Here is a 24,315-nt window from a genome sequence, read left to right as displayed (position 1 = left end):
AGCATGTTAGTGAGCTGTCCTCGGTCAAAAGTGTGCAGGAGGAGATTTGTGCATGTGTAGAAGGCATACAGTCGTGCCCTGCTTAATGATTGCCCTGCATTACGACAAATCCGCTTTACGATGATGTTTTTGCAATCGCAAAACGATGGTCTAAATGGGGGAATTTCGCTTAGCAATGATCGGTTCCCTGCTTCGGGAACTGCTTTTCGCTTTACGATAATCAAAACCAGCTGATCGTCGGGTTTTCAGAATGGCCACCGGGTGCTTAAAATGGCTTCCCGCTGTGCTTAGAGACGGATTCCTCGCTATACAGGCACCAAAAATGGCCGCGGTATGGAGGATCTTCGCTGGACGGTGAGTTTTTAGCCCATTGGAACTCATTGAGGGGTTTTCAATGCATTTCAATGGGCTTTTAAATTTTGCTTTACGCTGTTTTTGTTTAACAGCGGTTTTCCTGGAATGGATTATCGTTGTTAAGTGAGGCACCACTGTACTCAAAAATAGAAGAGGAAGGAATAACAGAAAGGAAGGCAATAGAAGTATGTCTGTCAGAAGATCAGGGGGAGGGGAAAGGGGAGGAGCAAGATCTAATAGTTTGTGAGGAATTTATAAAGGAGTGGGGTGATGCATGGGAATTTAGAATTGAAACAGAGGAGATAAAGGGATGATTGTGTGATACAGACAGAAAGAGAAGAAGCTTCTTCAAAGGTCTGACTTGTTAAAAGATTTTCCGAATGTAAAGACAGGTGGAGAACTGCTACCAGATCTACCCGGAGTGGAGAAGAAGGGAGTGAAACCCTTAGAATGGACAGTAGTAGTTTACCCCTGCAGCTAAGGTGGAGGGAGGAAGGTGATTTGTCCCAGTCCCTCTTACAACGTTCCACCTCTAGAAGGAGATTGGGCGAGACACCCTTGCTGTGGGACGGTGTGCGCAGTAAGGAGCGCTCCCCTGAGGGAGATGACTGATCGCGAGTGCTTTGGTCCAGCCCCAATGTGAGAAGCGACATGTTTACAGGGACGGTGTCAGGGATGTGTGTTTACCAGCTTGTGACTTGGACTCAGGAGCCAGTTATCCAGCTACAGGTAAACAGTGATTCCCCCTGCTGAAAGCCTGAGAAAATGTTGATGGCCTGACCGGATGCCGTCATGAAAACAAGCATCCAACCAACTCTCTGGATATAACATGTGAATAACAGAGTCCAAGAGAGCCATACGGAATCTACGTAGAGTAATAAAAGATTTCAGGCCTTCAAAATCAAGAATGGACCAGAGGCCTCCATCCTTTTTGGGGGGGAGGTGTGCGTGGCCATAACGTGGCCTATAATAGTGGGGTATACTGAATTCAATAGCATAGCCGGTAGCTATGATAGAGAGCACCCAAGTATTAAACATGAAGGAACACCAATCGGAAAGACGAGGGGCCAGACGGCCTGACTGGTCAACGACAGAGAAGTCAGGTGCAGTAAAGAGACCCCTCGGTTTTGCGGTCCTGCCTGCAGATCTGCTGGTCAGGGCGCTGCCTGCCCACATGTCTAGGGGGTGGCGGCTGGTAACTTTGGGGTTGAGGCCTTTGATGTCCCTGGTATGCCCTAAGCTGGTAGGAGCATCACCACAAATGACTGTGCCACCTTTGGGAACTTGGGCCGCTTATCAGGAATAACATCAGTTTTCTGACTAAAAGCTGTGCACCAACAAATGGCAGATCCTGGACCCGTCAGTTGTTTGGATGCTGGTTTAGGGCATGTCGAGCAGCAATGCGCTCATGACGCGCCCGCCCCATTGCCTCCTAGTGACATGGGAGGCCTTAACTGTAAAGGTGCACGGGAGTTACCCGTAGAATTGGCAATGTCCAATTCAATAAGTGGTGATGATAAGCAACCATGGCAGAGGAGTGGTTGGCTACATGGTGGCCAGAAAATAAAAACACCGACCAAAGAACTCCTTATCTGTTAACAGTAAAGGAGGGTGATTAACTATGGCAACTGATATAGGAGTAGGAAGATTAGTTGGAATTCTTCCTCCCCTTCTGACTCTTGTGAGTCCCAGCGGAGCCTACAGGCAACACCCTGAGAGCTCTTTTATTTACTTAGTATGATTTACATAGTATGTTGTGAGAGAGACAGATAGGATACTAGTTGCCTAATCGTAACCAGGATTGGCTAAAATAACCCTTCGATCTTATGGCTCCACCTCTAAGCGAAAGGGCAGAATAAGGGTTTACCCCGCCTGCTGGCAGCTGCCTCTTCATGCTAGGAAGTATATTTGCGTCACTGGAACAGAATGCAGTTACAACCTTTAAGCAGAAGTTTCCCACATAGGAAGAAAAAAGAGCAAGTGTGGGAAAGAAAACAACATTAGCATGGTGGGATGTCAGTGGCGATTTTATTATTTCTTCACTATATTATTTATTTTAAATATTTTTACCTCTTCTTTCTTCTTGAAAAGGACCTAAGGCAGCTTATAACCATGCAAGACAATATTTAAAGTTGAAAATAATGAATAAACAATGTTATTTAAAGCAAATAACAAAGAGTCAAGAAGCATCTTACATTAATAAAGGGCAATATTAATGCTAAGAACAATAAGTATACCATTTAAAAATGGCACTCTGAGTAATGGAAAACACAAGCAGTGCTAAAAATTCAGTCACAGCAGTAATGCATAACAATTTATCCAAAGAAATCAAACACAGGTACAGTAGTGCCTCGACTTATGAGCATTTTGAGTCATGACCAGCTCCAGCCGCAAAATGTTGCTTCGACTTGCAATTGGAGCTTCAAGTTAGGAACACAAAGAGGCAGGGGAAAAAGGCGGGAAATTCAAATTGCTAACCACTGGTGGCAAAGAGGCTGCTTCTTTGTAGCTCTTTTGCCCCAAGAGTGAGTGAGATTGGGGGAAGCTTTAGGCTGCCTGGTAAGGTAAGGTGCCGCTTTCTGCTTTTTAAAAACTGTTCTGGGTGGGTTTTGCATGGTTTGGGCTGGGGGGTTATGTTTCTGTGCTGTGTTGTTGTTTTTTAAAAAAATTTTTTTCAAGCCCCAGTGCCTTTGGGGCTTGCTTTGCTGTTTATTTTTGGTTTTGTTTGTTTTTTCTTAAGCCCCAGCAACGGAGGTTGCTGTGTACTTTATTTTTGATTTGTTTTTTTAAAAGCCCTAGCGCCTTCCGACGGGGCCTGCTGTGTGCTTTTTTTGTTTGTTGCGAACGGATTATTTGCATTCCAGTGTATTTGAATGGGAAATGATGCTTTCAACTTATTTTCGAGTTAAGTCCATTTTCTGGAATGGATTATGGTCATCAGTCGAGGCACCACTGTAGCTAGTTACTGAGGGAAGGCTTGCCTGAAGAGAAAGGTCTTTGCCTTCTTGCAGAAGGAGAGCAAAGATGGGGCCAGCCTGGCCTCCTGTGGGAGGGAGTCTGGGAATAGGAACAAAGAAGGCTCTCTCCTGTGCAAGAGCAAGCAGGTCATGACTCCAAATGTGTGAATCTTCCCGTTTTCCTAGCAGTGTTTCTTCATTTTCATCGCTGAGAAGAATTTTCTTCCGCTGCTGATTTCTTCACTGAAAAGAACCGTGGTGGATACTTCTGTTTTCAAAACCCAGTTGCTCCGTAGTCAGATCATTCTTAAAATTGTATCATATTAACAGAAAAATGTATATCTTACATTAAAAACTATATAACCCAAGGATATAAGAATATAGGTCAGATGGTCATAGGAAGCACTTGCTGCAGCCTTCTGTGGATCTGAAAAGAAAAAGCAAAGAAAACTATGGAAACATCAAATATATGTTTTCTTAACTTGTCCAGCTCCTTTAATTCTGGAAATGCTGACTTTTGGGGGGGGGGGGAATTCTAAAGATATAATCAACTTATCACATTTAGTTACCATTAAATTGGTTTAAAACCTTGGATGGAAAAAATAAATCCATTTGATTGTTCTAAGGCAGACATCAGTAATGGGAATTAATACCAAGGCACCTTAAGGTTGATTTTAAATCCTTCTTCTCTCCTAGCTTTAAATTTATCTTCATTACATACTCATGAAACAATTCTACATATATCAAGATCTCTGTGTATATAAGAAAAAAACAACAAATACAACAGTAAGTCAAAAGTTATGTAGGAAAGGTGTGTTGGTAAATGGTTCTGCTGATGGGACAGAACATAGAGCTTATTAGCTAATTATGGTATTTTCTATATCTATGTTTTTTTCTATACTGAGATACCTTGATTAACATTGCTGCCCTACTTCCATTCCCATTTTTATAAAAAATAAAGCAGTGCTTTCAAACTCAGTTCTCAAGATGTTGTTGGACTTCAGCTCCCAGACACACACACACCCAGACAGAATGGCTGCCAGGTATTCTGGGAGCTGTAGTATAACAACATCGGTAGACCCAAGCCCCTACAATGCAATGCTGTTCAAGCTTCAGCACAACTTGAGCACTTGGGGTAGGTAGCCACATCACCACATCTTCAGTCATATCCCAAGCCCTAACTTGCTTCCACTCTCTTCTCAAATCTTAATTTCTAATCCCCACTAAGAATGGGGCAGAGGAAGGGACAGCCTCCTGCACTGCTTGGCTTTGTACAGTGGTGCCTCGCTTTACGATTGCCCCGCATTACAATGAAACCGCATTACGACGATCTTTTTGCGATCGAAAACCGATGGCCTGAATAGGTTTTTTTCGCTTTGCGATGATCGGTTCCCTGCTTCAGGAACTTATTTTTCGCAAAACGACGCTTTTCCTCCAGCTGATTGGCAGTTTCAAAATGGCCACCAGGTAAATAAAATGGCTCCCCACTGTTTTCTGGGACGGATTCCTCGCCAGACAACCACCGAAAATGGCTGCCCTATGGAGGATCTTCGCTAGATGGTGAGTTTCCAGCCCATTGGAACGTATTGAAGGGATTTCAGTGCGTTTCAATGGGCTTCTTATTTTCACATTATGTTTTCGTTCTACAGCGATTTCGCTGGAACAAATTAACGTCGTAATGCGAGGCACCACTGTATGTGAATCTGTTGCTGGCTAAAGTGCTTTCAGTCATGATGGTAGAGGGGGTTGTTGTTGTTATGTGCTGTCAAGTCATCTCTGACTTATGTCAATGCTATGAATGAGTGATCTCTACAATATCCTGTCCTCAACTGACCCGCTCAGACCATTTCACATTTGGCCTTCCTGTTTTCCTATTGCCTTCAACCTTTGCCAGGATTACTGTGTTTTTCAGAAAATTTTGCCTTTTCATGATGTGCCCAAAGTAGGATAGCCTCAGTTGCAACATTTTTGTCTGCAGCAGAGATCACTCAGAATTGATTTAGCTCACAACCTATTTATTTATCTTTCTTGAGTAGTGTTCTGTTAAATCCAGAAGCAAGTAGTGATTCCAGTTTGCTAGCAAGGATGAAGCTTTGTGAACTCAAACTCAGAGCAGGGATTGAATGTTTAAATTTTCTGACTACAGACACTATAATTCTCCATTCTGGGAGTTCTACTTACTTTGTGGGCACCTTTCACATGTGATGCACCCAGGAGACCTGAATTAGAAGGCTCTGGAGTTTAGTTAACTACGTTCTGCCCAAGCTTCCTGTTCCTGCCCCAATACTAGCTGGGAGCTTTTTTTCTGAGAAGGAAGCTTGGGAAGAGCTGGACCTGGCTGAGCTTTATAGTCTTCTAATTTAGGCTTTTCTCTCAGGTGGACTACATTAACATGTTGGAAAGGTGTCCAAGTGGTCAGTAGAACAGGCCCAAATTGAGAATGATGGTATTTGCAGTCCAATAAAATCTGAAAATCCCATTCCTAGCCCACAGTTCACATGCATGCTTTTTGTGCAAATTGCTCTAACCCTATTGCATTCCACAATGTATATGGGTTCCAGTCAGCAGATGGTTATACTGGAATTGGACTGATGAAAGCTCACACTGAAATAAACTTCTTAATCTTTAAACAGCTATATTGTTTTCTCTTTTCTCTTGATAACTCTCATATGCCTGTTGTTCTTTAGTCATTAAGTTGTGACTGACTCTTCGTGACCCCATGGACCAGAGCACGCCAGGCCCTCCTGTCTTCCACTGCCTCCCGGAGTTGGGTCAAATTCATGTTGGTCGCTTCAATGAGACTGTCCAACCATGCAGTCCTTTGTCGTCCCCTTCTCCTCTTGCCTTCACACTTTCCCAACATCAGGGTCTTTTCCAGGGAGTCTTCTCTTCTCATGAGATGGCCAAAGTACTGGAGCCTCAGCTTCAGGATCTGTCCTTCCAGTGAGCACTCAGGGTTGATTTCCTTTAGAATGGATAGGTTTGTTCTCCTTGCAGTCCAGGGGACTCTCAAGAGTCTCCTCCAGCACCACAATTCAAAAGCATCAATTCTTCGGCGGTCTGCTTTTTTTATGGTCCAGTTCTCACTCTCATACATTGCTACTGGAAAAACCATAGCTCTGACTATGCGGACCTTTCTCGACAAGGTGATGTGTCTGCTTTTTAAGATGCTGTCTAGGTTTGTCATAGCTTTCCTCCGAAGAGGCAGGTGTCTTTACTTTTGTGGCTGCTATCACCATCTGCAGTGATCATGGAGCCCAAGAAAGTAAAATCTGTCACTGCCTCCATATCTTCCTCTTCTATTTGCGGGGAGGTGATGGGGCCAGTGGCCATGATCTTTTTTTTCTTTTTTCTTTTTTTGATGTTGAGCTTCAGACCATTTTTTGCACTCTTCTCTTTCACCCTCATTAAGAGGTTTTTTAATTCCTCCACACTTTCTGCCATCCAAGCAGTATCATCTGCATATCAGGGGTTGTTTATATTTCTTCCAGCAATCTTAATTCCGGCTTGGGATTCCTCCAGTCCGGCCTTTCACATAATGTATCCTACATATAAGTTGAATAAGCAGGGGGACAATATACAACCTTGTTATACTCCTTTTCCAATTTTGAACCAATCAGTTGTTCCATATCCAGTTGCTTCCTATCCCACATATAGATTTCTCAGGAGATAGATAAGATGGCCAGGCACTCCCATTTCTTTAAGGACTTGTGGTCCACACAGTCAAAGGCTTTTGCATAGTCAATGAAGCTGAAGTAGATGTTTTTCTGGAACTCTCTGGCTTTCTCCATAATCCAGTGCATATTAGCAATTTGGTCTCATCTATCTATCTATCTATCTATCTATCTATCTATCTATCTATCTATCTATCTATCTATCTATCTATCTATCTATCTATCTATCTATCTATCTATCTATCTATCTATTTCATTTCATTTCATTTCATTTCATTTCATTTCATTTCATTTCTACCCTGCCTATCTAGTCAATTGTGACCACTCTAGGTGGCTTACAACATAGTTCCTCTGTCCCTTTGAAATCCAGCTTGTACTTCTGGGAATTCTTGCTCCACATACTGCTGAAGCCTACCATGTAGGATTTTGAGGATAACCCTGCTAGCGTGTGAAATGAGTGCAATTGTACAGTAGTTGGAGCATTATTTGGCACTGTCCTTCTTTGGGACTCGGATGTAGACTGATCTTTTTCAATCCTCTGGTCATTGCTGACTTTTCCAAACTTCCTGGCATATTGAGTGTAGCACCTTAACAGCATTATCTTTTATTTTATTTTATTTTTTATTTATTTATTAGATTTCTATCCTGCCCTTTTAGACAAAGTGTACTCCAGGCAGGTATTAAGATTTTAAAAAGTTCAACTGGAATGCCATCACCTCCACTGGCCTTGTTGTTAGCCGTGTTTTCTAAGGCCCACTTGACTTCACTCTCCAGGATGTCCGGCTCAAGGTCAGCAACCACACTGTCTGGGTTGTCCGGGACATCCAGATCTTTCTGGTACAATTCCTCTGTGTATTCTTGCCATGTCTTCTTGATGTTTTCTGCTTCTGTTAGGTCCCTACCATTTTGTCCTTTATCATGTCCATTTTTGCACAAAATGTTCCTTTAATATCTCCAATTTTCTTGAACAGATATCTGGTTTTTCCCTTTCTATTATTTTCCTCTACAGTATATTTTTGCAATGTTCATTTAAGAAGGCCCTCTTGTCTCTCCTTGCTACTCTTTGGAAGTCTGCATTCAACTTTCTGTAACTTTCCCTATCTCCCTTGCATTTTGCTTCCCTTCTCCTCTCTGCTATTTCTAAGGCCTCCTTGGACAGCCACTTTGCTTTCTTGCCTTTCCTTTTCTTTGGTATGGTTTTTGTTGCTTCCTCCTGTACAATGTTATGAGCCCATATCCAAAGTTCTTCAGACACTCTGTCCACCAAATCTAGTTCCTTAAATCTGTTCTTCACTTCCACTGTATATTCATTAGGGATTTGGTTTAGATTATACCTGACTAGCCCAATGGTTTTTCCTGCTTTCTTCAGTTTAAGCTTGAGTTTTGCTATAAGAAGCTGACGATCACAGCCACAATCAGCTCCAGGTCTTGTTTTTGCTGACTGTATAGAGCTTCTCCATCTTTCGCTGTACAGAACATAATCAGTCTTATTTCGGTGTTGCCCATCTAGTGATGTCCATGTGTAGAGTAGCCTTTTGTGTTGTTGGAAAAGAGTGTTTGTGATGACCAGCTTGTTCTCTTGACAAAACTCTATTAACTTTTGCCTTGCTTCATTCTGAACTCCAAGGCCAAACTTTCCTGTTTATTTATTTATTTTATTTATTTATTTGATTTTTACCCCACCCCTCTAGACCATGTCTACTGTTGTTCCTTTTATCTCTTGACCCCCTACTTTAGCATTCCAATCCCCTAGAATGAGAAGAACATCGTTCTTTGGTGTCAGTTTTAGAAGTTGTTGTAAGTCTTCATAGAATTGGTCAATTTCAGTCTTCTCAGCACTGGTGGTTGGTGCATAAACTTGGATTATTGTGATATTGAAAGGTCTGCCTTGAATTCGTCTTGAAATCATTTTATCATTTTTGAAATTGTATCCAAGTACAGCTTTTCCCACTCTTTTGTTGACTATGAGGGCTACTCCATTTCTTCTACGGGATTCTTGCCCACAACAGTAGATATGGTAACTGTCTGAATTGAATTCGCCCATTCCTGTCCATTTTAGTTCACTGACGCCCAAGATGTCAATGTTTCTTCTTGCCATCTCCTGTTTGACCACATCCAGCTTACCAAGGTTCATAGATCTTACATTCCAGGTTCCTATGCAGTATTTTTCTTTGCAGCATCGGACTTTCCTTTCACTTCCAGGTGTGTCCGCAGCTGAGCATCCTTTCGGCTTTGGCCCAACCACTTCATTAGTTCTGGAGCTACTTGTACTTGTCCTCCGCTCTTCCTCAGTAGCATGTTGGACACCTTCCGACCTGAGTGGCCCATCTTCCAGCGTCATATCTTTTAGCCTGCTGTTTCTGTCCATGGAGTTTTCTTGGCAAATATACTGGAGTGGCTTGCCAATTCCTGTGCCAAGTGGATCGCGTTTAGTCAGAACTCTCCACTATGATCTGTCTGTCTTGGGTGTCCCTGCACACATAGCCCATAGCTTCTCTGAATTACTCAAGCCCCTTCGTCATGACAAGGCAGTAATCCGTGAAGGGGTCTCATATGCCAGAAGTCTCTAAAAGCACAGGGACTCCCACCCCAAATTTAAAGGTCTGAGTCACTGTTGCACTGATGTACTGTAGTAATCAGGAGACAGGTTTGCCCAGGGATCATCTCAGAATCAAACATTTTAACTCAGTGGAAGAGGGTGATTCCAGTTTTGCAAGCAACAAATATGATCTGGGTCATGGCCGTCAAAGGAGCTGTCCAAGATACTGATGAATTTATTTGGAGAACTTGTTTCAGCACCATGGACAGCTGAAGCCTCAGTGCAGGATTCACTGCCTCTGGGAGACTGGAGTCATAAGCAGAAAGGGAAGACGCAGATCATCTGCAAGCACCAAACTAGGAAATCAGGAAGCTGGTTGGGAGTCATGTGGCTTTTGGGTTGCACAGAGACCCCAAGGCCATAGTTGCACCCTGAAGGCTTCTACAACACCCCCCCCCCATCACAAAAAAGAATTAAGGAAGAATCGCATCTTCAGAAGCCAGCAAGATGTGTGACTCTCCTCTGAAACAACATGGATCTTCTCCCTGGATGTTGCTTTGTCATGGGAGAAGGGCTCTCCAAATTCTCTGTGGCTGCCCATCTCTTCCCTCCATCTCTTCCAGTCTTTTGCTGGACAAAATGTTCCCATTCGGCCAAAACTCCATAATACTCAGGACCAGCATCAAACTGATCTCAAGAAAATAAAAGCAAAAAAAAGTGTTTCAGCAAGATACACATCTATGGATGACAATACATTTCTGTACTGTGAACACACTTTTTTGCAGTGAGCCCAGCAACCAATGGCACATTTTCTTTGCTAACAGCAAGTTGACTGGGCTAGGCCTATGCCAGTCCATTCAGCCTTCCAGTCTAGTTTTTCTGCTGGTGAGCCACTTTTAGGGATCTATAATTTTTTTCATGTGGAACTCCCAAAATGGGAATTAGCTCACAAAATCTGAATGGCATATCCCTAGTTGTCACATGAATCTCTAGATACATGAAATGACTCTGTTGCCCCATTTCTGTTCAGTGGTTCAACTGATTTCTGTTCCATAGAGTATGGTGGACACAACTTTTTCACAAACTGAAAGAGATGGAGGTACAAAATTCCAAACTACATTTGTGTCCTACAATATGGAACAAAGAAATATTCCAACTCACCTGGATCAAGGGAGATACGGAAATATATTGTCGTGTTTTTTCTCTCTTTCACTTCATAATTTCCTAGGAGGAACTCTGTCATATTCTCAATAATCAAATCATGCCCACTGAGGGAAAAATGCCCTTGGAAGGTGCTGTTGAAAAAATGAATGGACCCATTCATGATTGATAAAATGTTTTGACATGGGTCCCCGTAAGTTTGAGTTTTGCAGATATAGATCCAATGTAGAGTCATCAGAGTGAATCGGGTGAAAAAACCCCTAGGGGCACTGCAGTTGTATGTGTCCAAGGTAGCTGTAATAAAGATGGGACAGTTCAACACAACTGGAGTGAAATCTGATCTGAAATCCACAATTTCAAATCTTGAAATATCAGCTGAGAAAGAAACATAAGATTTGGCTACATCTATCCATCTACCTCAGTCTACTTTCATTTTGGATTGTCAGATTCTTCTTGAGTACAAGAAACAAGGCATAAATCAGAAGACTCCCCCACAACTGGCAGGGATAGCTCCTCTGGGAGGCAATTCGAGAAGGATGGTGCCATCGCAGAAAAGGCCTGATTCCTTGTAGAAACTTTCCTGGCCTCCTTCAGCGTACCCACTTGGAGGTGCACGGTGGTGCACAGAGATGACCTTGGGTAAAGAAACTCTGGGAGAGAACATGATCCCAAACTGTGAAGGGCTTTATAGGTTACCATTCAATACCTTGAATCTGAGTCAGTGCAAGCGAGCCAGCCCTGGGGAAATGTGATCAAATCTGCTCACAGCTGCCACCAGCCTGGACACCACATTTTGCACCTGCTGTAGTCTATGGGTCAGCCCCCAAGGGAAGCCCCACATTGAGAGAGTTGCAGTAGTCGATCCTGGAGATCACCAACACATGAACCAATGTCCTGAGGCTTATCACCACTTGCATGAGATGTGTCCAGAGGATACGTCTCTAAGTAGATGTGTTACTTTGGGGTGATTCCCTTCTGTGAAAATGTGATTGTAAGCTTACCGGGGCTGGGAATTTTTTACTACAAATAATAACTATGCGTCCTCAAGTCAATTGTGACTTACAAAGAACCTTAATGGCGTTTTCTAGATAGAGAGCACTCCAAAGTAGTTTACTATTCCTTTCTTCTGGGCATCACCCCAGAGCTATGCAGGCTGAACAAAGTCACATATCTTCTGGGATGAATAGTGTGGAAATGCACCTCCAGTTCTGCAGCCAGATACATAACACACTGAGATGTCCACAAGTGGTACTTCCTAAATACATTACTGGAAGTTTTCCAACAATAAAGCAGTTGTGTGCATCCATAGCTTTGTTTGGCATCTAAATGCATATCAACTTCAGCACTGCTAGCAGCAGAAGAAAAGCTATTATGTAATAATCATTAAAGACGTTTTAAAAATAAAATGGTTATTAGGTTTACTTAAACTTATTGCAATTTAGTGTTTTTAGTACCGATTTTATTTACCATTTTCAATATAATTCTTGCTAAATTCTTTTTTAATATTTGTATACTTACTGATTTTAGCTTTTAAATATTGTCTTTATACCTTGGGTCTTTTTAAGGAAAATGGTGGATTAAAATAAAGAAATATACAAAATGTATGTGGAGGAGCAGAAGGAACAACAATCTTTATGAACGGGGTAATTCTTAAATGGCCCTAAACGCTGATTCACTGTACCATTAGATCCATAATAATGGTGTCAGTTATTATGATGATGAAACCTGATTGTCAAAGACACTGAAGAAGTTGGAAGAGAGAGAGATCACTTATCCTGCATGTGAACCTGGACAAATCATGAATATTCCAAGTAACCAATATTTGGAAAAGTCTGCTGGAGTTATTTTTCTCCAGTTACAGAGCTGGAAGTTGGGAGTTCAATTCTGCACTGAGCCTTCTATGGGTAGAGCCAGCCTGTGTGGCCTTGGCCAAGCTGCACAATTCCAGGGTACTTCCAGAAAAAGGGAATGATAAACCATGTCTGAGTACTGTATTCTCTACCCTAGAAACCCTGGAAATTGACTTTCCAGGGTTGTTGTTGTTGTTAGTGTGTGATGTCATCATCATCATCATCAACAACAACAACAACAACAATGATGATGATGATGATTTATTTATTTATTTGATTTGTTGCCTTAGGCTCAGCCAAGCCACATTACCTGCTTCCTAAACCGCATTCTTACCTTGCTGATCTTTCTGGCAGTAATGGATACTCGTGCCGGCCATCTCAGATGGGGCCTGACAAATTAGCCAGAGGAGGACTGTGGCCCGAAAACACTTTGTTGTAGACATAATAGGCAAGTCCTGAGGAGCCCTACGGAAGGAAGAGAAAGCGGGGGGGAGGGATTAACATGAGGAGTCAAAAAACTGGGAGCCCTTATTGGTCGCTTACTGTGATCTGATCGTCTCAGGCAGAAGATTTTAGATGTCCAGAAAGGGCAGCAAATGTGTGTGTGTTTTTTTAAAAACATTTTTTTTTTGCTGTTTTACTGCCAGCGACTGAAACAGTGACGTCTATGTTGGCTCAGGCATATCATGATAATGGCTGATGGTCAGATTCCAAAAGATCTCCTGTATGGAGAATTAGTGCAGGGAAATCGCCCCAGAGGAAGACCACAGCTGCGATACAAGGAGATCTGCAAGCGGGATCTGAAGGCCTTAGGAATGGACCTCAACAGATGGGAAACCTTGACATCTGAGCGTTCAGCCTGGAGGCAGGCGGTGCATCACAGCCTTTCCCATTTTGAAGAGACACTTGTCCAGCAGGCTGAGGCAAAGGGGCAGTCCCGAAACCAGCAAAAGCAGGGAGCTGGACAGGGGACAGATTGTATTTGTCTTCAGTGTGGAAGGGATTGTCTCTCTCTTGAATTGGATCTTCTCAGCCACACTAGACGCTGTTCCAAGACCTGTATTCAGAGCATGTTACCATAGTCTCTCGAGACTGAAGGATGCCTACTACTGCATATGATGCTTTGCCTTTAGCAGCCAAATTCCTTGGACTGACTCACAAAGCAACACTTCTAGGACTTTTTTGTTTTAAAGAATCTATTTGATTAAATGAATAACAACAGTAATAATACATGCCAACAATACCAAACAGTCTATCTGATACCTAAAATTGAAGAGTTAAGCTCAGTTTGCATTTCCATCTATTGCCCCATAGGATTTTTAACCTTAGTTTTTGTTGTTGTTGTTGCTGCCATGTGCTGTCAAGTCAGAACTGTATTTTAGCGGACCCTAATAGGGCTTTCAAGATAAGAGAGATATTTAAAGGGTGCTTTTACCAGTTCCACTCCCCTAGTGAACTGGCTGAGCAGGGCTTAAAACTGACTCAGAGTCTGCCACTCTATCCACTAGGCTGCAGTGTGTATCCCTTATACTGTATGTTATTTAGGCCAGATCGCACTGAAACACAAAGCGCCATATGTTTTGAAACAGATTTACTGGGAAATGATAAAAGAAGCGGACATTTTTCTTCCACCATCACCGAAATCGTGACTTCAGCAAATTAATAAGGGACTCTATATCAGACATTTCCAAGCAGTCCTTTGAACAACTCAAAAGCAGGCTGCTGCAAGCTACTGAATTTTCATGCTCTTTTATAAATCTCGACATAAGGCAACACTGAATACTTCCACAATTTTGTTTTAACGCAGTGCCAAAACTCTAAGGACGGGATAGGCAACTTTCTCAGGCCCTAACCCTCCCCCGCCCCGCCCGCCCGACTTTGAAGAGTTGCACCACCACTACCACCCAAAACATTTTAGTGATCTTTTTTAAGTGAAAAGACTTTTGCACCTTCAAAAAGGGAAGTTTCGGAGCAATGTATATATTTTTTTAATAATTGGGAAAACGTGGACCCGGCGATCCATATTTGAGCCACCTAAGAATCTAAGGCGACTGCTTATAACCCAGGCATCGCCCAGGCAATGTACATCGCGGTATTCGCTCAGCCTCTGCGGGTGTGGGCAGGGCAGGAGTCGCCCGCTGCCAAGGAAGGCGGCTACGCAGCAGCGGGAGGGAGGGAGGGATGGAAGGGGGGGGGAGGCGCCTTCTTGCTCTCCTTCCACGCCTCGCCCAAACTTTCCGAAGAAAGTTGGGGGCCTTCTTCTGGGCAGAGGGAAAAGACTTGGGAAACCCGCCTGGGTGGAGGGGGATCCTGGGAGCTGGAGTCGCAAACAAGGGCCATTCATTTCCAAGGGTGCGAGAAAGGAGAGGCCGTAGCAGGGCGTCCTCCGGGGAGCCGCGCCGGGAAAGCAGGGAGAGGGAAGCCCGTGCCCAGGAGGGGAAAGAGCCCAAAGTTAAAAGGGGAACTCGCTCGCCATGCGCCCCTGCGGTCTCGCTTTCTCTCCCTTTCCCCTTTCCTCCCTCCTCATCGGTGCAACGTTACGGAGCGCACAGATCGCCGCGATTTACACCTTGGACCGCGCGGATCGCGGCCCTGAGACGAGCCAGGGATTGCGTTGAGAAACGGTCGATCACTCACCTGACCCGGACGGAGGGAGAGACGACGCCTTCTACTGTAGTTCTCGACCCCAGCCGAGCATTGCTTTCGCGACCGGCTTTTTTCTTCCTAGAAAAACCGCGGCCAACCTGCATGCGCCGGCTCAACACATTGCCCCGCCTCCCCTGGAAGCTCCGCCTACTTCGCCCCTCCTTCCCGGTGTGCTCTTTGGACCAAGCGCTTTCTCAGCCAAATAGGGAAGCCCGCACGCACGCACACACACACACGCATGACAGCAACCAATTAAAAACACAATAGTTGGTCGAGCCCAACGGGGTTCCTCACAGTAAAAGTGACTGATGTTATCTCTGCCACCATCTTCCCTCCACGGCCCTAAAATCAAAATAATTCCCGTTATTTCGATGTGTCTTTACATCTTGATTAAAACTTAATAGAATGCAGGAGGTGGCTTTCTTTAGGATTAAACTGGATAAGCGGATAAAATTCGCGAAACGTCGGATTTATTTTTTTTTAAAAAGCTCAGAAAAAGTTTTAAGTTCCGTTTTGCTCTTGCAAGTAGACCGGAGGATGTTGAAGGCAATGGCGTACTCTTGGGTAACGTGAGATGTGCCGGTGACACCGTCTGGATAGCCAGACCCTCAAAGATCATTTCATTAGGTCGCAGAAGAAAATAGCGGAGGAGAATAGGAAAACCTTGCGGTGAGACCAGTCAACACGAAATCCATGAACCGACAAAGGAAACCACAGCCTCCAGCTTGCCAGACTAGGGCAGGGCTGTTAGTAACAGGGTCTTTTCACAGGCTGGACTGGAGGGTTCAAAGCAATGAAAAGAATCAGTCCTCAGAGTGTTGATCACAAAGAATAATTGGTTTATTTCCAGCTTTTCTGGAAGCTTAATGATGACCATACATTACAATCAAGGAAAACTAACAGAAAAGGAAATATGTTCTTTTTAAAGGTTCCAGAATTTCCTGGGGAGGAATGCTCAAACTCGATTATAACATGGTCATCAAACATGGTAACATAGGTCTTAAAGAAAACAGGCCCAGGACATTTCGACAAGAATTTAGGCTAAGAGAGAAACTTTCACAAGTAGTGTAGATTTCCTTTGTAACTTCATCCTTTGCCCATTCAGCTGGTTTCGTCTGCGCCCGTTTCCTTGCCGGAGAAACTTAGAACCCAGGACTGGCCGCTAGCACCTCTTCCGTCTACCGTTATTTCACATGCTACTTTATAATACCAATTTTGTTGTTATAAATCTGTCCGAAACAAGGTGGTCGGAGCGGGAAATAAGCTCTGGGCGAGAGCGGAGAGGACGTTCCCCGAATCTTCCACGAACAAGCCTTAATAATAAAAGATGCTAGCGTTAGAAATGTACCCCAACTTGGACAGTGTAAGAAAAGAGAAAGAATTAATACATTCCGATTGAGCTAAAGTGGAAGTTGTCGGCCGCAAGAATGAGAGCTTGCCGCTCTACAGAAGCATTCTGGTTCCTAAATATTTTATAATTTATATTGTTATAATAATCTTAGAGCTGTAGAACTGGATCACTGAGTCTGGACTCTGTCAATAGGGCACAGTGGGGAATAAAGTTATTTAATATTTAGATCGTTTATTATGAAGTTAATTAATTTTAGATCCAGACATTTTAGCCATATATTTCGATTTTAAATGAATGTAATAAATGGATTATAAATAAAGGAAACTGAAAATCCATTTCTTTTAGTAACAATGCAAACCTTGCAAACAGAAACAGAACCAGCAGATTCCTTGACAGACATTCCGGACATCATTATATACAGTATAACGCAATATAAATCAAATGATCCAAAAGGAAAATCCTGAAGGCTTTATTTTTGAAATTCTTAATAGACGACGTGATAGGCCTTGCTTCAGCCGCCGTCCCTTGTGCTCCTGCCCTGAATTTCGCATCTCCCCCGCAAACTTTTCCCTGCAACTCTGGGAGTTCGCTTTTTGTTCCGTATCTTAAAACAGAACGTCTGAAGGCCGCCTGGATCAGCAGGGCGTCCCTTGCGAACCCAAAGCCCGTCCACCAAGGGCACACAGGGAAGATCTGCTGCCTATCATCCTTCCCCTTTCACACGGAGGCTTTAAATGGGCTCCATTTAGAGCTGACTGACTGCCCGCCAGAGAGGGAAGGCCGGTGGTTCTAACACGCGCTCGGAGTAAGAAATACTCCGGGTTTGCATTTTTAAGCCGCCACAAGACCCTGGATTGGTTTTGCCAGCGCAGAAGACATGGCCATCCTTCGGGAAAATATTTCAAAGGACTACAGAGGACTCAACGAGGAAACAGATGCCATTATTAAAATACGCCATAAACCACCGATCGTGCAGTTGTGGAGCGGGGGGGGGACATACTTCATCCTGAGAAGCCGTCCTCTGCATGCAGCTTCCATCGTCAAGAGTGGCCGCGGGCCAGCGGTATGTGCTGGTCGCTAGCCTGTAACCCGGCCCACTGCAACGGAATAAATCCGTTTAGGATGCAGAGGAGGGACAAGCACGCTTCTTGCCGTCCCCACATTGATGTTGGCAGTCTGCTTCCAAGGCAGAACTAGAAACTCACTTTATAGGACTCTGAGCGCGGAGGCCAACGATGTCTCAAAATGTCCTGCCAGTCGTCTATTGATCGGGGGTGGGGTGGGGCGGTTCGGATGTAATAGACAAAAACGATGCAATATCTAAAACTGCAAACTCAGCGGAAAGCAGCCCGACTCATCTGTTGAACTCAAACAGTCAAATGCCAGCCCAAAGGGAAAGTCGTTCTGGGTTCGGAAATTCTCCGTGGGAAGTGAATCCAAAGTTCCCTAGTTCAGGTTGTCTGGACTTACTTTGGAGTGAAGATAGGAAGACGGAAAGGCGGACATGAAAGCTTGCCTGCTCCCTCTTGCCTTGTTTATGTCATCCCGTCCTTCCCAGTTGGTTGCGCCGGCGCCGGCTTCAATCCAAGGAGTTTACCTACGCCTAATTTTGCACATAATTGCCCTATAAACCTTTAGATGAGGAGAAGTTATGTCTAGAATTTTAGTCTCAGCATACATAGTATTACAGCCTTTTATTTACAATTTAATTTACAGAATATAATGATAGAAAAGTGAAGTTGGAAGGGTCCTACAAGGCCATCAAGTCCAACCCCCTGCTCAAGGCAGGAATACAAATAAGTTGAAATATACCGTGGCATATTTTTAAAAAAAATATTAAGTACTGCTGCTTCTGTGTTATTCAGAGCTTTATATTTCAACTGCTAGATTCCCTCAGCCGGATCTATCCAAAAAGCAAGTTTTCCAGCTCCTCTTCAGGGGAATGTTGACAAATAGATCCAGAAGTAAGTTGAAAACCTCTTCCCCCAAAGGTACATAAGATCACAGCTTTTGTCAGTAAGGGAAGTAGAAGGATATCATTGAACATGAAAACAGAGATTATCAGCAGAACCCTTCGCAAAAGGATGGCTTTATTATTTGGGTTTAGAAACAAAAAACAAACCTTAGCTGAATGTTATCTTGCTAAAAAAAAAAAAAAGACATGTAGTTTAAGAGAAACAGTTGAGACTTACGTGTTTATATCGCTGTAAAGTAAGAAAGAAATCATAAAGAAAGAAACTTAGTATTAATTGACTTTATCTAAAATACACCACCATAAATAAGAAGCAAACATCATACTAAATTGTATTTTAATCATTGTATTTTTATTGTATTTTAATTGATTTTTAATTGTTGTAAGCCGCCCAGAGACCTTTGGGTAGAGTGGGCGGCATATAAATAAATAAATAAATAAATAAATGAATAAATAAATAAATAAATAAATAAATAAATAAATAAATAAATAAATAGGAAAAACACATTTTACCCATAGGCGATTCGTGGAAATGTTTCTGTTGATTTTGCCAGCAATTTTTCCTTTTGCATCATTTCTTGGTGGGTTTTCTGCAGCAAGACTTCGAGAAACGGGCTTGTCTCCAAGGCGCGGGGGCCCACTCCTGGTGGTCATCTCCGCCCCGGAGTAATGAGGCGATCCTGGAAAGTTTTATTCAAATTACTCGGGCAGACGGCTCTTCCGCGGGGTTTCTTCAGAGCGAGAGCTTTCCACTCAGTAAGCTAAAAACCAACGCTGCCACGAACACAGACCTACTGAAATGAATAAGAAAAAAATGATTGCTTTTAGTGGGTCTAATCTATCTCAGAGTAACCTTCGATTTCGGCCAATCTATCTATCTATCTATCTATCTATCTATCTATCTATCTATCTATCTATCTATCTATCTATCTATCTATCTATCTATCTATCTATCTATCTATCTATCTATCTATCTATCTATCTATCTATCTATAGGGCTGCTGCTTGAAGCCGATTTTCCTAGAGGAATCCGGGTGAGTTTCATCATCCCACAGAAATGAAGCGGGATGTCATGCTTAACTCCATGTGTCCTGGTCGGTTCTGTAGGGAAGCCTCCGCTCGTCGATGGCCCCCCTCCAGCGATGTTTTCAAAAGGGCAGCCAGCCGGACGCCGCTCGGTTTCAGCCGCTCACGCTTCAGGGAAACCACCCGTGGGCCTCTGACAGGACGTCTCGGTAACCCACACTTTCCCTTCGTCCTTCTTGAGATTTAACCTCGGCCTCGTTCCTCTCGAGCGCCGGTTGCCCCCCGTCAGGGCCGCTCCCCCCCTTTTTTCCTTTTCTCATTCGCCCCCCCCCCAACCCTTTTCCCTCTGGCCGACCGCCTCCGCTCAGGCGCCTGAGGAGAGAGCGCGACCGACTCAAAAGTTACTCCCCGGGAGACCCCTTCGAAGACGCCCGGCTGGGAACAGACAAACCGGCCCACAAAACAAAGGTGAAATAATGGAACACTTTAAAAAAAAGAAAGAACACATTTTATTTCAGCTTTCGTAGGGGCGGGTTTTGATCCGCGAAAGCTTACCCTGACATAAAACTGTTTTTAAAGCCTTAAAAGTATTTCACCACTTTGTTTCTGACTACATGAGAGGCATCTATTAAGCCTTTCAGATCTCAACTCTTTCGTTGTTGTTGTTGTTGTTGTTGTTGTTGTTGTTGTTGTTGTTGTTGTTACATATACATAAATGTACATATATGTATATATTTAATATATTATATATAAAATATATAATATATTAAATATATATATACATGTACATATACATACACACGCGGTAACTAGAAGGGAATCTGTGCAGATTATCTCCTCAAGCCAGCTAGTCAACGGCCTCCCTTCCCCCCACTCTTTCAAGTGCATGCGCAGGTACGGAGCTCCCCCCCCCCCAGTTGAACACCTCCCTTTCCCTATACCAATCTCTTGCAACCCAATAAAGCATTGAAGCTCCAGGTGCCAAAAAAGCAGCTAGTTATACTGCTGTCCAGAGATCCGGTGAGGTATGGTAGACAGAGGGATGGACTAGGACTCAAGGGACCTGGGTTCAAATCCATTTTCAGCCAGAGAAACCCATTGGAGATTGGTAATGGTAAAGGCACTCCTTAAATACAGTACAGTAATGTACCTTGAAAACCTATTCCATACAATATGGTTATGTCCACTAGGAGGCAGCATTCTGTTGTTTAGTCATTAAGTCATGTCTGACCTCATGGACCAGAGCATGCCAGGCCTTCCTGTCTTCCACTGCCTTCCGGAGCTGGGTCAAGTTCATGTTGGTGGCTTCGATGACACTTTCCAACCATCTCATCCTCGGTCGTCCCCTTCTCCTCTTGCCTTCGCACTTCCCCAACATCAGGGTCTTTTCCAGGGAGTCTTCTCTTATGAGATGGCCAAAGTATTGGAGCCTCAGCTTCAGGATCTGTTCTTCAAGTGAGCACTCGGGGTTGATTTCTTTCAAAATGGATAGATTTGTTCTCTTTGCACTGTATAGCGCTTCTCCATCTTTGGCTGCAGAGAACAACATCAATCTGATTTCGGTATTGCCCATCTGGTGATGCCCATGTGTAGAGTCGCCTCTTGTGTTGTTGGAAAAGAGTGTTTGTGATGACCAGATTGTTCTCTTGACAAAACTCTATTAGCCTTTGTCCTGCTTCGTTCTGAACTCCAACCGCAAACTTTCCTGTTGTTCCTTTTATCTCTTGACTCCCTACTTTAGCATTCCAATCCCACTCTAGCCGCCTAGAGTGGTCGTTTGACCAGATAGATAGATAGATAGATAGATAGATAGATAGATAGATAGATAGATAGATAGATAGATAGATAGATAGATAGATAGATAGATAGATAGATAGATAGATAGATAGATAGATAGATAGATATAGATAGAATGAGAGGAACATCTTTCTTTGGTCCAGAAAGTTTTGTAAGAACTGGTCAGTTTCAGCCTCTTCAGCATAGATGGTTGGTGCCTCCGTGGTTGGCAGCGTTCTACTTATCAGCAAATTTTTTCAGTGCAGTTTTCAATTGTCCACTAGGTGTCAGCCCAACTTTGTTCTCAACTTTTGAGTCCCCAGATGTCCTTGGACTGCAACTCCCAGAAGCCTTCACCACCAGCTGTGCTGCCTGGGGTTTCTGGGAACTGCAGTCCAAGAACCCCTGGGCTAACCCAAGGTTGGGAACCACTGCCTACTTCATCTTCCCATTATCAAAATTAAAGGACAATGTAAGTTAGCTTGCTGGGTTTGGCTAAAGGTTCTGCTAGCCCTCTGTTGTGGCTGTGTATCGAGTCCGTAGACTTGTGAACGCACAAGCAAGACATGATGTAAAACTGCTTCCTGCTTGCCAGAGGAAATGAGAAGCAGAGGCTGATTGGCTTTGCCCAAAATGAAAACGAGAGAAGCAAGCAATTCTATGAAAAGCCTCAGTGACACCTACATCTAGAGACAGTTTTGAAGCACCTTCAATACCTGGAAGACAAGCTTGGCAATGACAGTGGTAACACTTGTGCTTGGCTTTGTTGAAATGCTGGAAACTTAAAAAGACAGCTTTAAGTTAAGATGGGAAAGAATGAAGCTAGATTAGGAGACCCTGCTGAAACAATTTAGCACTGCAGCCACAGCTTATTGTTTTTAAAAAATATGTGCAGTATAAAGGAGTACTTCATATGGTTTTCAACTGGCCAGAAAGCTCCCTGTCCTGGCCTTTTTTCATCCCTTAATGGGCAGAGTATATTAGTCTGATGTTCAGACATTGTTGTTATGTGTTTCTAGCTTAAGGTGACCATATGAGTTAAATCAGTGGTCCCCAACCTTGGGCCTCCAGATGTTCTTGGACTACAACTTCACCACCACCTCTGCTGGCCAGGATTTCTGGGAGTTGAAGTCCAAGAACATCTGGAGGCCCAAGATTGGAGACCACTGAGTTAAATGACCTCCAAAAGGTTATGGCTTCTTTTACTGAGTCAATCCATGTCATGCTTGGCCTTCTTTTTCAACTCCTTCCAGCTTTTCCCATCTTTTTCCTTTTTCCAACATGTCTAAAATATGATAGATTCAGGATGGTCATTTTTTTGCTTTTAGGGGCAGTTCAGACTTGAATGGATCCAGTACCTGCTGTGAGAGGAACACCTACATTGTCTGTAGTTGGCTGTTTTTGTCTTCACGCCTGCCTGCCCCTAGGACTGCAGTGAGGCACTGGTGGCCGGGCACCTAAGGGACACACAAAGAGAGTTAGGGCACCTGGGAGGAGGCAGTAGTAAGGAACAGCCAGTGCTAGTGGGTGGCACAAGTGGGGTGAAGTAGGCAGAGCCATCAATAGGAGGTGGGGAGGCCAAGAGGGAGGCTTGGTCAGAGGCCTAAGAAGAACTTACCTTGGCCTTCTGCACTTCATGAGAGACCCTCCCCGGATGCTCAAAGATTCTTGGATGGGTGGAGTGGGTAAGTCCTGCCTCAGCAAGGATGTATGGAGCCATCGGGGCAGCCAATGAGCTGGCATAGGGAGCCTTGCCCACTGGAACCAACACCCACCTACCTAGAAGCGATGCAGTGATGCCAACATCTGCACCTGACACAGATGGCTTGGTGACAGGTGGAACTACCAGAGTCTACTAATTTAAGAATTAGTGACATCAGCTCAGCCCCAGTGGAAAGCAGTGGATGGACAGGAGCCAGGTCCTGATGGCAAAATAAGGCAGACACGTTCAGCTTCCTCCAGCACGACACGTGTATTTACAACAAATACAAATATACAAAGCGGCAGCACGACAGCATGGAATTATCGAAATGAAGGGTGGGACATGTTCTCTGTACAGTTCATATATATACCCTTGAGTATTTGCCCTTGCCCAATCAGAGCAGGTGTTGCATCATCCAGGCACCACCTCTCCCGAGTCACTGTGACTCAGCATTTTACACACTTGGATATCATACCAGCTCATTATTGCTTCTGTTCTGTTCTGTTCAGGCCTGTAAATTCTCAATACTCTGACACAACTTTAGTGAGAAGAACTGAAACCCAACAACGAAGAACTGGTGGAGTGATCAGGAAGTGCTGATGGGAGTGTGAAGTTGAGCCAGGATTGAGAAACACTTGAACTCTCTATCTGCACACTGAACTCTTTTCCCTGAAGCAATAAAGGCTGTTCAGAAGCATCCTGGGGTCAGCCACGTCCATGGAGCCCATGCAGGTGTAAACGTTGCCTCTGCCCCTCCACCCCAAGGTATGCGACCATTTATTTGTCTTTCTGGCACTGTATGGTATCTGCTGTAAACACCACATTTCAGATGAATATTTCGTTTTTGCTCCTGGAGCTTTTATTCTCTGGGCCCTCCAGATGCTGTTGAGACTGACCGACTATGCTGGCTGGGGCTGATAGAAGCTGTTGCCCTGTATGTCCCTCCCACTGACAAATAGGCAACTGGAGATGGGCCACTGCTAGCTTAAAACTGCAGTGCCCCTGTGGCCTACATCTGTGACAAGTGGAGGCTTGTCATGTGGCAAACAAAACTGGATTTGGCACATTATAAGGGACGGTAGGAAGGTGCACAAAGAAGGTGTGCCTTGCTTCCTTCATTCCTCTTCTGGGCACGGTTGCTTGCCTCAGCATGAGGAAGTCTCAGCCTGGGCTTGCCAGCACTGAATAGCTGCCTTATGCCATTGGCATGTCTAGACCCAGAAGGCAGGTGGATGTGTCAGAAAGTGAGTTACTAATGGAAAAGGAAGAGCCATGGAAGGGAGTTGGGCAAGAAAGTGAGGGAGGCA

General features: G+C 43.9%; 1 long non-coding RNA gene across 3 annotated transcripts in view; it reads right to left on the bottom strand.

The window, feature by feature from the left end:
* Positions 1-2,365: 2,365 nt before the first annotated feature.
* The window catches only part of LOC140704311 (uncharacterized), a 28,935-nt gene continuing 6,985 nt past the window's right edge, over positions 2,366-24,315 (bottom strand). Inside the window, exons 2-8 of one of the 3 annotated variants that reach the window (XR_013542740.1) lie at positions 23,086-23,228; positions 22,665-22,763; positions 19,018-19,298; positions 15,173-16,494; positions 12,870-13,000; positions 10,686-10,979; positions 2,366-3,738 (exon numbers count right to left, since the gene is read on the bottom strand). This is a non-coding gene — a long non-coding RNA (uncharacterized LOC140704311). The remainder of the gene's footprint in view (positions 3,739-10,685; positions 10,980-12,869; positions 13,001-15,172; positions 16,495-19,017; positions 19,299-22,664; positions 22,764-23,085; positions 23,229-24,315) is intronic. The other 2 variants (XR_013542738.1, XR_013542739.1) reach the window with 2 other exon arrangements.

Source organism: Pogona vitticeps, chromosome 2 (assembly GCF_051106095.1).
Source record: "Pogona vitticeps strain Pit_001003342236 chromosome 2, PviZW2.1, whole genome shotgun sequence".
NCBI lineage: Eukaryota > Metazoa > Chordata > Lepidosauria > Squamata > Agamidae > Pogona > Pogona vitticeps.
The sequence above is the reverse complement of the archived record's forward strand: the minus strand, read 5'-3'. Positions and strand labels throughout refer to the sequence as shown.